The sequence below is a fragment of the Telopea speciosissima genome, chromosome 6 (genome assembly GCF_018873765.1).
Source record: "Telopea speciosissima isolate NSW1024214 ecotype Mountain lineage chromosome 6, Tspe_v1, whole genome shotgun sequence".
Lineage (NCBI taxonomy): Eukaryota > Viridiplantae > Streptophyta > Magnoliopsida > Proteales > Proteaceae > Telopea > Telopea speciosissima.
In genome coordinates, this window is record NC_057921.1 from 5,033,377 (window position 1) to 5,050,658 (window position 17,282).

A 17,282-nucleotide genomic window follows, 5' to 3' on the forward strand; every position below is an offset into this window, starting at 1 on the left:
GAACTTGTCGGTAGAATCTCATCTTCAGATTTCTCCAGAGCCTAAGTCATACTTATGTCCCTCTCCTTTGATGGATTCATTGTGGCAGTTCTCGAAATTGGACGAACTTTTTATTTCTAGATTTTATTGTCCCTGTTCTGTTGATTTCATGCAGAAAGCTAGCATTCAAATTTGGCTTTTTGAGCAGAAAGATTTGAGGATTGAAGGGCGTATCATTGTAAGTTTCTATTCCCCCCCACCCCCACTTTGCTCTTCAATTTTCTGGTTATGTTTTCAGTTCGGCAAGTCCAAATCCCTTATTGTGTAATTTTGTTGGGTTTACTTACCGTTTAAACCTTATGGGTTTCTCTTACTGCTAATGATAATTTCAGAAATGCTTCCATGGGTTTCTTAGGAGTAAGGTCCAAGGATTTGACACCGAGCACTGGCTTTGCAAACCTATGAATGGGTTTGCCCTGCTTGGATGCCATTTCTGGTACTTACTGCAGTTTTCATTTAAGAAAAACGAGGGTGATGTGAATTTGTATGTTAGCTGCAAACTACACAAAGGATTTGGCTTAATCAACTCATAAGTTTACCGGCATTAATGCATTGTAGTCTACCCTAACCGAGAATTTCTGTTAATATGCTGATTGCAAATACTAATCAAAGCTCAAGTGAAGGTTTGGAGCTTATTGGAGGAGTGATGTAATTCGACTGCCTAGAACCGCAACGGGTGTAGGGATTCTTCCCTACACCAGCATTAGAGTAGGAGTAGATAGGTCCATATTTAGAATGGATTATTCTCATTCCTTGCTGTAATTGAATCGTTTGGACTCATTCAATTCCAATGTTGATAAATTAAGTGAAAAATTGATTATTATATCCATATTTCCCATCGATTTTAGTGTTTATTTTGAAATATTGATTAATGGCACTTTATGAATTTGATGGGTTTCTCCCCCTCTGTATATGTGCCCGCTCTGGGTAGTGTAAATACAAACTGTATTTTACTCATCCATATTCTTGTGATTTTGAGTTTGGATCGTTTTTGACCATCTTATTTATTTATTTTTGTTAGAAGAGAACCATGGATTGTTCAGAACTGAGATATTTCGAGGACAGTGAAACTCCAGCGGTGAAGACGATTAAGGTTGAGACTACGGGTTTGGTTTTATTTCCTTTGCTCATACGTTTCCCTTAGGCACATCCCTATCTGAAACAACACATCTATTCCTCTCTGCAACTTAAATTTGGAGCTCTTTCTTTGGATTTTGGAACGTTTTCCTTGCCAACTGTATTTTTAATCTCTCCAAATTTCTTCGCCAAACTTTTACCAATTTTAATATGTAGAATGGATTTTTACCAAAAAAAAATATATATATCTAGAAAGGATTATCATTTGTTTCTGCAATTGAATCCTTTGGACACATTCAAGTCCACTGTTGTTAAATTAAGTGAAAATGTTGCACGAATAACACAAAGTGATTATTTTGTTTCTCTCTCTCATCGATTTCTGAGTGTATTTTGAAATCTTGAGTAATGTGCCTTTTATGAATTTGATGGTTTTCTCCCATTTGTAGTACATATGTGATGATCTGCTCTTGGTAGTGTTAGTATAAATTGTATTTCTCTCAGCCACATTCTTATGATTTGGTGTTTGGAGCGTTTTGGATCATTTATTTATTTTTCCAGTTAGAGGAGAACCACGGATCCTTCAAAAGTAGGATATTTTGAGGACAGTGACACTTCAATGATGAAGGCGATTAAGGGTCCGACTTTGAGTTTGGTTTCTAGGTCTATTTGTGGAACAGTTATTGTAACTTGGTACAATGGGCCTCGTGTTGAGAGAAGTGTTGTGCTTCCTGGGCTGATAAGGACTTTAAACCTGTTGGGTAATTATGGTTTGACCTTTCCTTGAATTAGAGGGTTTATATAGGCATGGAGTAGTTGGTGCAGAAATAGTGAAATACAGGATCAAGAGCGACTTTGTTAATGAATCTGTGGGTGGATTTGTTGCTACAACCACTGATTTGGGTGTCAAAGGTTAGGATTTGTGTCCATCTTAAATGGATATTTATTTCTTGATTTTGAGATTATAGGGGTAACCATGTGGGATTTATTACTGGCCTATCTGGATTGATGACTGAGAGAAGGTTGAGTACTAGTGCACATGTCCTAATGCCACCACTAGCATTTCTTTATTCTCTAGCAATTCTTTATGTGTCATCTCCGACTGCGTGTGCGGGTGTCAATGGTTGTACCTTACATCATCCCTGCACCTTCGCTTCACATTGGGGACCTTCACCCTGACATGACCGGTGTGCAACTCTTCGATGTTTTCTCCATTACTGAGAATCTTGCATCCTTCAGGTTTGCAGAGATTGAATGTCTGGGAGATTGCTTGGTTACGGTTATGCCAACTTCATCACTACCCAAGAAGGTACCCACTAAATTGACAAAACCCTATGCAGAATTTGATCTGCTCATACCTTCAGAATTTTTGTTAAAATATCCATATATGATGCTGCTGCATATGCTCTGTCTAGACATTAGGATTTCAAATAGATGATGTCAAACTTGGGCGTGTTGGATTGGATATTGCCTATATGTAAGAAGTGCTCTCCCTATTGGTGTTTCTTTTTTCTGCCATTTATATTTCTCCACTCTTTTAATTTCAAGAATATGAATCCTAAGAAAGGAATCAAAGCTGCAAAACTGATCTATGAATCTTCAAAAGTTATTTTTTTGTGCCTCTTGCTTGGTATTGCATGAAGGATTCTCAATTAAAGGGATTTCTTTTATCTAATGTAATTTGGAATAATTGTATCCTCTGTTTGATGTGATTGGTTTGACCATATTTTCACATAATTAAACTCACTATACTGTTTTGAATGCCTAGCCAACTAAATTGTATCTGTACTTGTAAGAATACAAATATTATTTCAGGCAACAGGTTTTCTCACCATTCCGAAAATACCAATGCCTATCACTAAACATGGTAAGGATCCTCACACTCCTTTTAGTTCCTCATTTTCTGTAGAAATTGAAACATTGGCTGCTCTTTTACTTCCATTGGATTTTGGAACACCATGAATGTTCCAAAGGATGATACTAAAACAGCTCTGGAACAAGTTTCAATGGGAAACAAGACGGTAATAATTTCTATAGTAAACAAATCTTATGTAGAAGGAGAGCCCTGGTACACTTTTTTTTCTCATTTGCCCATACATATTAGGTATACATCTTTTTACTGTATATATTCTTCCCAAAACTACATTGGTTTTTTTATCGTATATGTTCCTTCATAATTCAGCACTCGAGATTTTTGCCCGAGCTATTTTATTAAGAATTTAGAAATTGAATGTCTATGGTGTCATTCAAAAAGTTAATATCGAATAAGAGCTACTTGTTTAGTTCAATCTAGGTGTTTTCCTTCTTGTGGAGAAAAATGGTGCTCAATGTTGGGAAATTTACCATGAGTGTGGGTTCTCATACAATGGATTTTGTCTAATTGGTCCAATTGGAAGATTCCTCTCTCTCGTTATGTCTTCCTCCCCAAGTTCCTTCTGTCTCTCAAACTCTACCCCTTTCTCTCTTACTTACCTTATTTCTTTTTTCCATTACAATAACTTTACCCCTTTCTCTCTTACTTACCTTATTTCTTTTTTCCATTACAATAACTTTATTCCATTTATGGATGTTTATTACTATATTTGTTTTGAGTTTTTGTCTCTCTTTTCCTTGGTCTATTCTTCCTTACTGACACTGTACACGTCTGGTTTATTTTTTCTCTTCAATATTGCTTAGTCATACTGTACGGGTAATTATTCTCTACTCAATAACTTCTCCCATCATGCCTCATAGCTCCCAACAACTACCAATTCAAATTACATACAAGTTCCCACTCCCATAACTACAGCAAACACACAAATTAAAAAAGTATGAAGAGTAAAGACAAAAGCATCCATTTCAAGAAATGTGAATATCAACATAATTAGAGTCATACCAAAACTACTTATGGGAAAACCAGCGGGGGAGAGCATGGCTATCGTTGTTTATTGATTGTGATATTTTCAGCCCCATTTAAATTTTTATGTGTCAGCAACTACTAATGGGTGATGTGGTTTCTTTAAAGGAGGCAAAGGATGAACAATAGAAGTATTGGTTTGGGTTCATATGCTTTTGCTACAAACCAATGAGACACTTCCAAAGTGATCAGAGAACACAAGAATCTCCAGTTTAAAGCACAAGGTAATAATAAAATTCATTCTGAATAGATGAAGTTAGCCTATCTAAGAGAATCATTATGAATGTTGTACCCATGCTACCAAATTAGACCTATTGGTGTCCATCTCAATAGAAATGCAAACTATAAAAATGGAGTGTCTTATTTATTAGATATCAAATGCTTTCGTGATCATTTTTGTAGTCAAATTGGACCAAGACTTGTACCTCCATTATTGTTTGTGCTTACTGATAACAGTAAGCAAGTATCCTAGAGATCGATCAGGTGATCCTAACCTCTTCACCACTAGCTTTTTGAGTTTTATAAGAAGGAATACGGGAGTGGATGATAAAACAAATCCAATCAAGTAGTTCCTGTGATCTGCAATACACATTCTCTAGAGCATCCCAGGATGACCATTTTATCCTGCACTGTGTATTGATTAAATAGATTAAATTCCAATTTATGACTTCAGGACCCAAAAATTATGCCCTAATGAGTGGTAGAAACCAAGAAGAAATGGTATCTCAGCCCAAAATTGTTGCCTTGAAAAATAGTAGTACCTTCTTTACCTTTTTTAATTATTTATTCTAAGTAAGAAGCCTAAATAGGGAACTATTCAGCTCAACATGACATTCTCATTGTTTGATCAATTACAGTTCATGTCCACACAATTTGATGGGACCAACAAGGTCTCGCAACATCCAACATTCATAATCTTCTGGACACTGATTGTAAATTGTCGGAGAATCTAAACATGGTTGTTGAGTTGCTTCTAGAGTTATGGAACGATATTCTTTTCTCTTGGTGTGGAGACCAGTGCAAGGATATTGAGTAAAGGAAGTTGACTGTTGCACTTTACTATGCAAAGCAGTAAGTTGATCTTAACGTGTAAGTGTGGTTCTTATTGGCTTGAATATTATCTAGCTCAATATAGATGTTGATTATTTTTCCTTTTAGGATTTTTTTGCTTTCACAAACATGTGTGATATGTCCTTCCTCCCCCCCCCCCCCCCTCTCTCTCTCAAATTTCTTTTGTTCCATGTAATGAGCACAACTTGTAGGACATTAGATATCTCTTGTCCCCTGGAGAGAGAAGCTATGATGCAATTGGGTAGATGAGAATGGAGTGAGCATATTGTAGGTACAATGGTTGAGGCCCAGAGATTCTGGCATCTAAAAACCATGAAATACCAAATACCAGGATTTCATGTATCCATGATTTTGAGTTTTTGCTACTTCCATAATATTCTATAACAATTCACTAAATTAGTTACAAGGCTTAGTTATTGAAAGATAAAATTATAATAATATGAGCCTAGACAACATAAAAAGAGGGTGCGTGAACTTATATATATATAGTAAAACGCTCTTACTAATTTGAGTGCTATTCCCTAGATAAAATGGACTACGTTCTAAAGCCCATTGGAGAGTACCAATCTGATGACAAAAATGTCTATGATTTAAACTTGAAGCTTGGAATGATGATTGATGACCGTAGGAATTAGCAAATTTAGCTGTACCATAATCAAAATTTGGTCACCCGTGACACTAACATCTTTAATAGGAGGGTTGAATACCTTCAACACCATGCAGCCCATATCCAGAGTATGTTAGACCGATAGGCAGACATAGTTCAGCGCTTAATGTAAGGCACCCAGGTGGTTGTTAATTTAAGATTTTATTTTGTAAACACATTTACCATGTGATAGGTTGGAAATAATAAGACTTGAAATGTAATCTGGCATGTGTAACCTAACATAGAAAACTAAAGGCCAATTTTCCTATGTCAGGGAATGGTCGTGTTAGTTGGACTCACAGATTTCCAACAACATGCATTACCTTAACAAGTTGAGGAAAAGGCTAAACTGAGTCTGAGCAATTAAAACGAAAGCAAAGAGAGTATGATAATATTTTGAGTATCAGATTTCTCAAATATGTGAATTGCTCAGGAAGATGCATAGAAACAATTAGATCTACCTGTATACCTGAATAATAAACATATACTTGTGAGGATCCATTCCTTTCCCGGGGGAACCGCTACGATTTTTTCCCGCAGCAGCTCGGAGGGGTTTTTGGGTTTCGGGGTTATGCTCCTCGGTTGGAGAGAGAGAAGGAATGCGTCTTCTCAAATGGTTATGATTCATTAGGGGATGGGGGTCATACAATTAAAATGTCATGTAGGATGACCGTAGTTGCTCTTTGATACGTTGCTCCTGTGTTCTTCAAACGAAAGGGCATCACCTTATAACAATAGGTTCCCCATGGTGTGGTAAACGTTGTCTTCTTCGTCCTTTGGACACATGCTGATCTAGTTATACCCAGAAAATCCATCCATAAACGACAATAAGGCATGCTTTGCAATGTTGTCTACCAACAAGTCAATGTGTGGCAATTGGAAGTCGTCCTTAGGGCTGACTTTTGACTTTGTTGAGATCTTGGAAATCCATGCACATCCAAACTTTTCCATCTTTCTTGGGAACTGTGATAATATTGGATAACCCTTGAAGGTATTGTGCCACTTGGAGAAATCCTACATTCCGCTGCTTAATGACTTCCTCCCTCATTTTTTCACTCCATTCAGGTTGCATCCTTTTGGGCTTCTGTTTGACAGGCCGAGCGTTTGAATAAGTAGGCAGTTGATGCTGTACTATCCTTGGATCGATGCCTGACATATCTTCGTAGGACCATGCAAATACTTCTTGAAATTCCTTCAACAGGGCTGTCATCTGACCGACTTCCTCCTTATCGAGTGAGGAGCCAATTTTAACCATTCAGGGATACTATTTTGTTCCCAGATTTATGAGACAAGTGTCCTCTCGGACAAGCTGGACTTTTCTTTGCTTTAGTTGTTTTATTAAGTGATGATGTTCAAAGATATCTTCATCATCAGAAGATGAATCGGAAGAAGAAGAAGAGACATACGCGGAATGCTTGACTTCATTCATGATAGAAAGAGGAGTACAAGCAAACTCAACAGACTGAAGGTACTACCTTCCTTGATTACAAGACTTACCAGCAGATGAGACCAATTTGGAGCTGACCACTCCTTGAAACTCTATTTCTTAAAACCTATCGAAAACACTGATCCAGTTTACTATGGGTTCTTGGAGAGGGTGAATCAAAAGATGAGGTTTTGACCCTTCTTCGTTCTATGTAGAAATCATGGCTATCTCAAACAATTCTATGATGCTCAAATCTTCTTCAGTAGCTTTCAATTTTGCTTGTTCCACTTCTAGTGCTATCCAGTCGATGTTGTCCTAAAAGAAGACTTCAAATTCTGGCTAGAGACTTCCTCTGTCGTGGTCAAACCATGGCTCAATGTTGCCACAGTATGGGAAGTTCTCTCCTTCCTTGACAAAATAACCGTCCAGAGTCTTGAAATAGGGAGATATTCCCATGGCAGTGCTCAGCTTCTAACACTTCAAGCTATTTTCAAGTTTGCCTTTCTTTCTTGGTTCTTCATATCCCAGTCCATGACGGTTGCTGTAAGTTGGAAACTCAGGGAATTCTAGAATCCCTTGCTGATTCTTTCCCAATCCAAGTCCTAGGAAATATTCCATGCTGTTCATCATCTTTAGAGTTGACTTACTCCGTGCAGATGGATATTCGGATGGGATTATCTCTCTCTCTTCTAAGGTCGTCATACCGATTGCCCCGATCTCGAATCCACCTAGCTGGGTATCTTCTGGAGTTTCTACTCCTACCTCAATGCTTGCCAAAATGTGGACTATTTCTGGTTCACCGAAGATAGTGATCATCTTCCCTTCGTGGATAAACTTCATTTTCTGATGCAGGCTTGAGGCCATCGCCCCTACAGAGTGTAGCTAGGGTTGCCCTAATAACATGTTGAATGATGCTTGAATGTCGATCACTTGACATTCCACTGTGAACTGGACAGGTCCGACTTGGATATCAGTGGTCAAAACTCCCAGAACTTTCCTTCTTATGTTGTCATATGCTCGGATTGTCTGAGCAGAGGGTTTCATACGAGTGAGGTCTAGCCCCATGCAGCTTGCTGCCTTGAGAGGTATGACGTTGAGAGCTGATCCATTGTCTATCAAGACTTGGGGGACCCGGTTCCCGTTGCATTCTACTGTAATGTGCAAGGCCCGATTATGATTCTTTCCTCCAGGTGGTAGGTCATCGTCGGAGAATGAGAGAGAATGTGTGACATAGGTAGCCCCACGATGTTTGAAAGTTCTTCTGGGCCCATCTCTATTGGTACCTGAACTTTGTTGAGTGCTTTTAGGATTGCTTCCTGATGTGGTGGAGAGGCCATCAACAATCCCTAGACAGAGATGTTGGCTTGTATCTTTTTCAATTGGTTCAACACTTGATTTTCTAGTTCGTACTTGCTTTGAGGTAAGGTAGGCGCATATGGCTTCTCCACAATCAGACCCTTATCTTTGAAATTTCTTCCACTCTAGGTCTTGGATACTTTAGGTTCTCTTCCCTTTACAATGAGCTCTACCGGGCACAGCTCGTCATCTTCTAGGTCACTTTCAGTTATCACCAAGGTTCTTACCATTGGGCTCTTCCTTCTTGGATGAGTGACTTTGCCTTCCATTTTCAAGGCAGCGATTGTCTCTCTAGCCTTTCGAAGAATCTTTGACAAGGCTTCTTGCTTCCCATAAAGATGTCTGGCAAGTTGGTCACGTTCTGGTTTTCTTGGGTCTACCGGCATCATCTATTGGATAATTTCAAAGACCTCACTAGCTAACTTTTGGAACCTCATGGCTTCAGCTAAGGATCCGAAATACACTTTGTCTTTTGATGTTTCCTCACTACTGGAGATCACTGGATGAATGTTCCTTGTGGGGTCTCTTGCCTGACCATCCACATTGATGTTGTAAAGATAGAACCTATCATGTGCTTGTGCCCATTAATGATATTCCTCACTTCCCTAGTCTGGAGATGCTGGAGGACTTCCACACAAATCTTTTGCTAGAGCGAACACGAGAGCAACCTCATCTTCCAATTCTTTCAGGACTTGAGGTAATGGCCATCTCTCATTCACCGGCTGTTGCCATTGCAGTTCTTCCCAATAGCTTTCATTTGTAAATGCCACTTTAAGGAGCATTTGGTGAATCTTTTCAACCACTCTTAGGATCCCCCTTGCTTCAAATGGAAGGGACCAAGCTCTTGGCCCATAGATTTCCTCATACTGGTTGACATTAGATTCTTCTTCTGTTTTAGATGCTTCATCGGGTAGTTTACTACCAGTGCCTTCATACATTACTTCGTCGTTCAGACTTTCACTAGATGTTTCTTCATCTGGCTCTCCTTCGGAGTCTTGATGACCTGGGTCCTCTTCTTCTTCCCCATTGCTATCAATAGGGTAAATTCCGCTTGTTGGATCAAAGTAAGGATCTCCGGTATTGACATTACCGACCTAATTTTCCCACCCTTCCATCATTCTTGGTGGACCGGCATAAGGGAACTCGTTTGAGTTTAACATAGGATCTTGGGGTGGATTCCCAAAGAAATCCTTGGTTAATGCCAGATTCAGCCAGGCCATGTTCCTCAACTCATGCAGCATCCTCTGAAGTGCATCTTCTTCTGCTGATAATTCTATCTTTTCAACTTGTTCTACCAAATGGCCACACGTCATGTTTAGGAAGCTGGAAGTTGCTTGATACATGTTGTCATGGGTTGTGGATATTAGCTCAAGGATGTCTTGCACTTGATGGAAGACACTCATGCCCCATCTATCAAAGTCTTCTTCTTTGATGAACCATGCTCTTCTCAGATTTTCGGGAGACCTTTCTCCCTTGCTGCTGCTACTTCCCTCATTTCCTGGAGGTACGGGCTGGATGAGATCAGTTGGGTCCATTCTATCATCATCTGCTCCAATATTGTTTATTGTAGTTTCGACGGAGAACTCATCTTTAGAATATGACTCAAAGTCTTCTTCTTCACTGTTATCGGTACTTCCTCCCATCTGGATAAGGAAAGTGTCTCCAGAGAGAGTCTCACCAATGGCCAGCGCAAATATGGCTTGGACCAGGCTTGGGGTGACATCTTAAATGATTTTTGCATTATCTTCGGGTGGTTCTCCCCTAATGGGTCGAATGTGAACCATCGGGTTAGTGCATTCATCTTCGTCTTCTGAATTTTCCACATATGCCATGTGGCTAATCTTGTAGTCGGTGAACCCGAACTTTCCCAATTGTGCATGAGGCCCAAGGCTATCTAACCCATTCTCCAGGTATTCTAGCTTCATCGTGCGATGGTTGGAGGCTATTCCCTTCCCACGGTCACACCTCTGTCCACCTTCTCTGAACTTACCATTGCAATTGGTTCTGGCACAGTACACACATACCATCATCCTTTTTACTCTCCTCTTCCGAGCGTATCGGCTTCGGTCGTGAAAAGGTGTTGGTTGAGCTTCAATCATTTCCCTCCTGTACATGTCCCTTAGGAAATTACTGATGTTGGTTCTAGCTTCTGCTGGAGGTCCATTTGCCACATGAGACGCACCTTATCCCTCCAAATTCTTCTTAATTCCTTCTAGGGACCCCCTATCGGTTGAAATAGAGTGGTTGGGTTTAAACCCAGAACATCCTCTTGCAACATATTCACCACATGGTTTGGCAAAGGGTTGGTGGTCATGTTGGGCTGTTGTTCTGTTCTCAACACTATCTTCCCTACGTCGATCAGGTCCTGTATGGCATGCTTGAGGTGTATGCATTTGTCGGTCGAGTGACCTTTCTGATTGTGATAGTAGCAGTGAAATTTTGGCTTGTATCCTAGAGGCGGGTTGGCCAAATCTATGTGTCTCGGTGGTACGACATCCAGCATCCCTTCCCTCTTGACCTTGAAGAAGAGGCGAGCAGGATTTATATTGCCAAAAGTGAACTGTCTAGGAGGAGCTGACTGTTCTGCCTGGATAAGCAATGGTGCAGTGGCTGTCGGTAGAATCTTCTTCCCAGTATACTGGGTAGTAGTGAATGCATTCACTTCAGCACCCTTCACCCTTCCTACTTTGTTGTTCTTGTTGAGGTTTGACCTAGAGGCCTCCTTAGTTGAAGCCTGTGCTTGCTTTCCCTTGAAAAGCTCGTCTTCAATTCGTTTCCCCGTAGCTATGAGTGCTTCATAAGTTTTGATATGCTGACAGTAAAGGCGATCATGGTACTCCCCATGCAAGTTCTCTAGAATCATTTCTACTTGCTCTGCTTCATTTGGATGTTTCCACATCCTAGATGTCTTCTCGTGGAACCTCATGATGAAATTGGAAAATCCTTTGTCGGCTCCTTGCCTCAAGGTCTCCAACTCACGTCGAGTAATATCTACCTCAGTGTTGTAAGAATGCCGCTTGGTAAACTCCTTCACCACTGCTGACTAACTTTGAGTTTGAGTCTGGTCTAACTGGGTGAGCCACCTCAGAGTTGATCTAGCCAATGAGTAAAGGAAGGCTTGACCCATTTGATTCTCAGTAAGATCCCATGACTCGGCCGCAGTAATGAAGATTTTTAGGTGGGCTTTCAGGTCCTCCGTCTCGTCGAACTTGTCAAGCTTCCATTTGAAGTCTTCCGATATCCTTCCCATTGGGAAGAAGACCAAATCATCTTCTGGTTGGGCTACTACATTCCCTTGTAGAGCAATCTCCAGTTTTTCAACTTTCTCCCTCATCTATTTTTCTCTTTCAATCTTAGGGGGATTCTATGGGATGTTGAGGACCACAACTTGTTCTTCTTCTATCACAACCTTGGGTTGTACTTTTGGTATCAGTGTCCCCCTAGGTTCTGATGGGATCTATACATTATCTCCTCGAGACTGACCCCCTAGGTTCTGATGGGATCTATACATTATCTCCTCGAGACTGACTCTGCATCTCTTAAATCATCTGTGTGACTCGTTGCCTCATCTCTGTCATCTCTCTTCTCATGCTGACCATTTCTTGACCCAAAACCTCTCCTGAAGAATTAGCCTCTGGTGGATCCATGTTACTCGTAAGAGGAGGTGACCCTACTGGATTCTATCTTATAGGACTAGACGGACTATGATTTCTGTTGGATGAAGGGGATGGAGACTGGTGGAGGTGGGCCTAAGTTAATCGGCCGGCCTAACGGTCCCAAGCGGGCAACAAGGGGTTCTTTCATCGCGGAATTGTGCCTTGCAAGGGTGAAAGATTGTTTCAGGATTTTGTGTGACAGACAAATTATTATTTTTTGTTTTTTTTTTATCTTTTTTACTTTTTTTTTAATTTCTTTATATATATATATATATATATATATATACATATCTATGTTCTAGTTTACACAGAAAATATACAAACATATGTATACAAACAGTGGTTAGGTGGCGTGACGATCCATTCCTGACCTCTTCGCTCCACTTTTGGCAATAAATCCTCTCTTGTTTGATGGCTCCCAAAGATCGTATTAGGATCATCACGAAGGGGGTTTCCCGAAGGTCTCCTGACGGTTTATCTTCAGTTAACATAGAGTACCTTTCATTTTGGGATAACCAGGGCTCCATTATTGACATAATGTCCTAGGTGGTATATCATTTTTGAGGGACTATCGAGGCTACATTTTTTTTTATACACCATCCCAGACAATTGTGTCGCTTTCATCAAGGGACTATCGAGGGACGAATGGAGCCCTTCCCCATGATAGGTAAACTACATTAAGGAGGATATACTGCCAGGAACCTTGTTTTTGGCCCTAAAGGGTTGCTACGTTAGTTTGTGGCGTATCTTAATCATATATGGTCTAATTTCCTCTACATGATGCATGCAATGGGTAGGCTGATAGGACAGAAAAAGGTCACCTTTGATAGCACCTATATACCTATCGCTCCGTCAGTACGTGGTGCTTTTAAAATACCTGGAGAGTAGGTCACATGATCTCAAAGTAATCGAACTAGTGCCCTTTTTGGGTAGCGAAGTACCCCACGACACACTAGTGAATACCCTCGTTAGTGAGGTCACGTGATCTCAGAGTAATCAAACTAATGCCCTTTTTTAGTAGTGGAATACCCCACAACACACTAGTGAATACCCTCATCGGTGACTTTCTAAACTCGTACAGTAAATATCAAGGGTTGCGGCTTCGCCGTGAATTACCCATATCTACATATGGGGTCCAACGACTAACCATGGGGCTGTGTGTTTCTATGCAGTGTTGTGTGTGCATGATAGTGGTGGCAGAAGCACGTATCATCCAATCTCAAGGTACTTAGTATGATGTGCCCCACCTCTACAGGGGTAGAGGCATAATAGGGAGTACCCTCGTCATTTGACTTCACTTCGAACACGCATGATGCAGTTAGTACACAAAAGGGGTTAGCCAAACAAGTTATCAATCAATAATACAGAAGGAAGAATATTCTTGCGTTCAATGGTAGCATCTAGTATTGAAAGCTTGACCATCACTCCCCAGCGGAGTGGCCACCATGAGGATTCGTTCTTGGAACCGCGGTTTCTCGTAGCTCGATGGGGTTTTGGGGGGTATGCTCCTCGGTTGGAGAGAGAGAAGGACTGCATCTTCTCAAATGGTTGTGATTCATTAGGGGATGGGGGTCATACAATTAAATGAAATGGAGTCACCACCTAGGACCCATGGGTGTAGCCCTGTGAAGGGCTACGGGACTTCATTTGGTCTGGTCAGAGATTCGGGGTAAGTGGGAAGGTGTTAGGCACCCACCTCAATCAGATAAACCGGTCTTTTGACTAGATGCTGGTTTTCGAATATTCTTCCTTCATAATTTAAAAGTCTAGATTGCTACGGAATTAAAATGCAATGAAAGAATTAAAATCCCTGTATGCGTTTAAACCAATGCAATTATATGGGACGAATCACGTCCCCCAGCTCAGGTGAAGGCGAAAGACTGGCTTTGTCATTCATTGGACAGAGTAACGGCATCGAAAAGTAATTACCTGGGTGTCAGGCAGAATAACAGCATCGGAAAAATATATGAAAAGTACTTACCCGGATGTCGGGCAGCGTAACGGCGTAAGAGTATCGGGTGCTAGGACCTCAGACAGCGTAACGGTGTCGGAAAGCTTCAGAAGGAAGGCTTCTTTAAATATCGGGCAGAGTAATGGTGCACGGGTGTCAGATACTAGGACCTCAGACAGAATAACAATGTCGAAAAGTGCTTTGAAAACTGGGGATTAGGACATCAGGAAAGGGGACTAGGCCATGGGAGGCTTCGGGATTTTGGACAGAACCGGGTTAGGAAAGGTGGGTCTGGAGGACCCGGACTCCAAACAGAGGGACTAGGCTCGAAGGCTCGAAATCAGATAGGGGCAGGGCCCCAAAACTAGGAAAAAAGGAAAAAACTAAGAAAATGAAGCTCCCCACTCTCCTCCACTTGAGAGCTTGTTGAATTGAGGGGTGGGGGAGGGGGGCTATTTATAGGCAAAAGTTCGTCTGGCGGCACTGTGGGGGATTTAGCGGGGCCGTTGGATAAATAAATTTTGTTTTGGGTACCCTGGTGGTGCCACGGCCCGGGGCGCAGAACCGCCATGCGGCGCTGCAGAGGGAGAAAAATTTAGGGTGCGGCCCCGCCATGCACAGTCGCAGCACTGCGGGCGGTGCTGCCGTGCACCGTCGTGACTTTGTGCACGGCGCCGCTATGTAGCGCTGTGGCTGTGCGGGGCTCCCGTGCAGTGCTGCAGCCATGCGGGGCCGCCGTGCTGTGTTGCAGGCATGTGCAGGGCCACTAGGCAGTGTCGCAAGCATGTACGGGGCAGTACTCGATTAATTTGGCGTATTTTTTGGGTTTTGTTTACTTTTGGGGTGGAGGTAAGGGTTTTTCGGGTAGCCTGGTGTGTTTGAAAGGGTTTTCGAAGGATACTGCCAGTCTTTCGCGTTTGATTGTCGTCATCGCTCGAGGGTGGCAAAATTCAGCGTCTACAATCGGGTCCCCGGAACACACAAAACCATGGCTCGACCAACCCAAACATATGATAGAGGCCCACAAAATAGAAGCCTGAAGGGTCCACCAAGAGAGCCTGTAGTGGAGATGACCGAACAAAATAGAATCGTAGGACATCTTGAGGAGGCCGCTTGCCAAATGGGAATCACCATACAAAGACCACAAGCTCTTGTAAAACGGAATGGGTCCCAGTGATGAATTCCCACCCCCTAAGAGAAGATGATGTGGAAGTTCATAAAGAGAGAACCGGGTTCAGGTTCCCCAAAGTATTGCTTGTGCAAAACTTCCATCCCTCAAATCCTGAAGAGGTAAGGTGAGGAAGAAGGAAGCCACCTCAAGATTCCTCACCTCTTTGTAGCAGTATGCAAATGCCAAGCATCGACACAAGCATACTGCACAGAGAGGCAACCCCTAGTCTAGGGGCAACAAGCAACATTGTGTATTGTCTAAAGAACATGACTGCAAGAGTATTGTTGTCTGAAGATCAAGACTGGAAGAAAGAGAGGGTAATTTTAAAAGCATCCCATTCAAAGAAATAGCACCCGTAATAACCATAGAAGCAGTGGCAATGGTAACACCAAAGCAACAGAAGCACACAAAGAGAAGTACAGGAATAAAACCAACGAGAGAAACCCATGGTTTTGTAGGAAAAGAAAACCACACTAAGAGAAAGAAGATGAAGCCCCTATTTATGCCAAGATAAATGGCCATTACTGAAGAATGATCCAAAGCCCTGGACTGGAGAGTACGGAGAAATAACTGCAAAATGCCACTTGGAGAACTCACTATAGAAGGCCCACTTTGCTCGTGCAGTTCTAAGGCACCTGAAAGGACGTTGGAAAGATGCGACGACTCAGTCTATTCATTACTAGCATAGGAAACAAAAAGTGACATTTGAACTTCACCATTAATGTGACAAACAAGGTGTCATGAAGATAGACACGACAAATGTAAATTCGGAAGACCAAGCGTTGGATATCCCATTCAAAGGACGTTTAGTATTCCACTAACAAACAAAAAAATCAAGACAAGAGGATGGGAACATGGACAAAGTCAAAATCTGGATTGTAGTGATGGATCATATCATGTAGATGCTTAACACCCTTAAGGAACTGCCGATGATCGTGATATTGGAGGTTCGTAGAATTTTTGTATTGCACAACGACATGATTCTCAACTGCCCTCTTCTCTTTTTCAACCCCAACTTGGATGGTCTCGTTAATCTCTTCGGCCTTCTCCAACTGTGCAGCGAGGTCATCTATGTGAGCCCGTGCTTTAAGAAGGTCCTTTCTTAGCAGATCAATTCCCTCTTCCCAGGACTCAACTGACTTGATCCCTATATGGACCCTAGCATTAGTCAATGAAGAATGAGCATGGATAAGTTCTTGCTCCAACTTCTTGGCCCTCTTCCTGGTTCCCAAAGGCTCCACCTTCAGCTTGTCAATATCCACTTCCAAACTCAAGGCATGCTGAACTTTTGCATGGGTATTGGAGTCTTCCAAAAGCGACTGGGCATGCTCGAGATCTCGCTCTAGCCTTCCAACTTGGTCCCTAAGAGAGGCATTAAAGCTAGCAAGAGGATCATAACACGTTCGAAGAGCCTGCAATTCAAATTCTAACTATGCCATTTGCACGGTAGGATCTTTGGACCCGGTAAAAATATTTATCGACCATGCAAACGCCCTCAGTAGAATTTGTGAGAAGCAACAAAGCAAACTATCATAGAGGAACGAAGAGGAATCTAGAGAACAAATTCATTAAAATTAAAGCATCATTACAGAGTACGGGGCACTCGAAAAAAAAGGGAAAATACACTATTCTCAAGAAACAACCTCTCGGCCTTGTTGATCCCTTAAGCCTTCACAATTAGAAACGACAAGAGATGCCACGTCAGTCACCTCGAGCGACCGATAGTCACCAAGAGAAGCATCACCACCGGAGGTTCCTCATTAGTAGGAATAGTCAGGGAGCAACCAACCCTTGAAGAAATGCCATCGGACGGCAGACCTACAAAATTGCCACCTAAGGAAGAAACCCCGACCTCAACATTGACCTAATCCTCGGTCAGGCTAACCGTAACCGTACAGGAGGGAGAAGCTGACTTGTCAACTAGGGATCGAACATTCCATTAGGAGACCACCTTGTCCCCTTTCCTCCTCTTGGACCACCCATCCTTAGGCGAGAC